Source organism: Aquarana catesbeiana, linkage group LG06 (assembly GCF_042186555.1).
Source record: "Aquarana catesbeiana isolate 2022-GZ linkage group LG06, ASM4218655v1, whole genome shotgun sequence".
NCBI classification, from domain to species: domain Eukaryota; kingdom Metazoa; phylum Chordata; class Amphibia; order Anura; family Ranidae; genus Aquarana; species Aquarana catesbeiana.
This window is the reverse complement of record NC_133329.1, coordinates 95,168,761-95,171,946: the sequence shown is the minus strand read 5'-3', so window position 1 is coordinate 95,171,946 and position 3,186 is coordinate 95,168,761.

Below are 3,186 nucleotides of genomic sequence, written 5' to 3'. Positions count from 1 at the left end.
AGAGATCCCTTATGGATAGACCCATTGAGGAGGAGGAAATATTGGCTGCATTAAAAGATTCCCCAAAGGGCAAGAGCCCTGGTCCAGATGGATTTTCCACTATCTATCTAGAAAAATTAAAACATATCTTGGTACCCAGGCTGTGTCATTACTGGAATGAATTAGGCACCAACTGTGAAATGGAGAGGGAAGCTCTAGCCGCGACGATAACTTTAATATTAAAAGAGGGGAAGGATGCCAGGCTTTGCTCAAGTTATAGGCCCATTTCGTTGCTGAACTCAGATGTCAAACTCTATGCGAAAGTACTATCCAATAGACTGAAGGAAAAAATGGCCTGTCTGGTTCACCCAGACCAGACAGGTTTTGTACCGGGGAGACAGAGCAGGGACAATGGGGTGCGAGCGGTTCTCCTGGGGGAAACCAGCAAACAGGGCAGGCCCCCAGTTCTATTCCTGTCGATTGACGCTGAAAAAGCGTTTGACAGGGTAGACTGGGGGTTCATGATGAAAACTCTTGAAGTCATGGGGATTGGACCGAGGTTTATTTCGTGGGTCAAAATACTCTATAACAACCCCACGACCTCTGTCAAGGTAAATGGGGCCCTCTCAAAGCCCTTTAGTATGACAAACGGGACTAGGCAGGGCTGCCCTCTCTCCCCTCTCTTATTTGTGTTGACCCTCGAGCCTCTACTGGCCACTATCCGTAACAATCCCGATTGTAGCGGAGTGAAGATAGGAACAGAGGAGCATAAACTCGCGGCCTTTGCCGACGATGTTCTGTTCTTCATCACGAATCCCAGAATTTCGCTCCCAAACCTGTGTCAGATTCTCAGAGGTTATGGGGACATCTCTAACTTTAAAATAAATGTAAAGAAGTCAGAAATATTAAATATCAGTATAGGAAAACAAGAGGAGGCCCACCTAGCTGAAGTGTTCCCCTTCCCGTGGAAAGGGGAAATTAAGTATTTAGGGATAAAATTAGCTAACACTTACAAAAAACTGTATTAAAAAAACTATATCCCATTGCTGGATGAGATCAGGCAGGAAGCTAGGAGATTTTCATCAAGACCTTTACCATGGTTTGGACGCGTAAATGCGGTTAAAATGGTACTGACACCTAAAATATTGTATAAGTTTCAGATGGTCCCCATCCCTCTGCCCGGGTACTATTTCAGAGTGCTACGGAGCCTTATTGCGAAATTTGTCTGGGGAGGCAAAAAACCATGTATTTCTTACGCAATTCTAAGTAGGGGGAAAAAAAAAGGCGGACTAGCGTTGCCCGACTTCAATAGATATTATATAGCTGTAGTTTTAGCACGAGTTATTGATTGGTTTAAGAAGGAATCGGATAAAAGATGGGTAAACATAGAACACAATTTAAGTAACACTAATTTAGGGCACGTTATGTGGAACCCACCTAAATTTAGAGCACTTAGTAGTAATACGGCCGTTTTGACACATAACACTTTTAAATATTGGGACTTGATACACAATAGAAATAAATGGACACATAATTCACCATTGATTTACATGAAAAATAATACATTGTTTGAACCTGGGATGAGGGAGGTGGGGGGGAATTGGTTGAAGGATGATTGTATTCAATTAAAAAATTTTTTGAGTAAAGGGAGAATCCGCACGTTAGCTGAGTTAAGGAAGGAACCAGAGTTATGGGTGATAGATGGTTGGAGGTACCTGCAGCTGTCGCACTTTATAGACAAGTTACCTAAACCACTGAGAAGTGAAGATGAGTATAGACCGCTTGAGCGGCTCTGTGTGAGGGGGCAATCTGGCGGTGTGATCGCTCAACTATATAGGATTTTGGGAACAGAGACGGAACTGGAGGTGCCTCCTTACATCAAAAGGTGGGAGCAGGAGTTGGGGTCACAATGCAGTAAAGCGCTATTAGAAAAGATCCTGCAGTTGCTACATTGTTCAGCACGAGACATAAGAAGAACGGAAGTTCATTACAAATGTCTTGCAAGATGGTATGCCACCCCAGACAGATTAAGCAAAATGGATAGTTCAAAATTAAGTACCTGCTGGAGGGGGTGTATATGCTTGGGAACCATGGCTCACATGTGGTGGGAATGTCCCACCATTAAGATTTATTGGAAAAAAATCATATCCTTGATTAAAGAGATCACTGAGGAAGAAATAGTAGAGGACCCTTGGGTTTGTCTCTTCCACGGTACGATGATGTCGGCAAAAAGATACCGGTCCTCCTTGGTCCCAATAATGCTCGATGCAGCTAAAAGACAGATCGCCTTGAAATGGCGGGAACTGTCAAATCCAAATATACGAGATTGGCTATTTAACATAAACGAAATATATAATATTGAGTGTTTGGACGAGGGGGGACTGGCACCAGACGAGGAGGAGGAATGAACGGGGAAATGGGCAGGATGGCAAAAATTTAAAAGGTCTCGGAGTTACCTGGAGGAGATAATTAACACAGTATAAATGGTGGAAGCTCAACCGGAGTCTGGCAAGACTTAATTATGAGGGTGGTCCTCCGGCAGTCCTCCTGCAGGAAAGGGGGGAGGGAGGGGTAGGGGTTGGAGGGTTTGGGATTAATGTGATTAATAAGTGATTCTTGAAATGAAAAAGGAAACAGTGTTGGTGGGATATGGTTTTGTATTGATAAAATTATAAATAAAGAATTAAAAAAAAAAAAAAAGAACTTGTGGACTATACGTTGATTGCATTTTTATGCGTTTTTTTTGTATGAGATACTCTTATTTGGGTGATTAATGAAAATTTGTATATATTACTCGTGCATAATTATGACACTATGAGTTGAAATATTGAATTCATGTCTTTCTCATCTGTTTGGCTTGTGTAGGCATTTGTTTGCCTATATATTTTTATGACACAATGTTAACAATGATTATCTCTTTTGTGTCAGAACCACCTTGGTGGTAATAGGTAGGAAACAGGTGTGAATTGATGTGGGGTTAATTTTCTCCATGTGCTTTCCATTTGGAAGCACGGGATACACCTGTGGGGTAACATCCACCTGTGTTGAGATTTTGAATAAAAGAGGGAGGTGTTTGTAGAATGTTCACACAAAGCCATACAGCCTGAGGAAGAGAAATGACATTTTGCTACATTGTAATGTAGTGAGTGTACAGCTTGTATAACAGTGTAAATTTGCTGTCCCCTCAAAATAACTGAACACACAGCC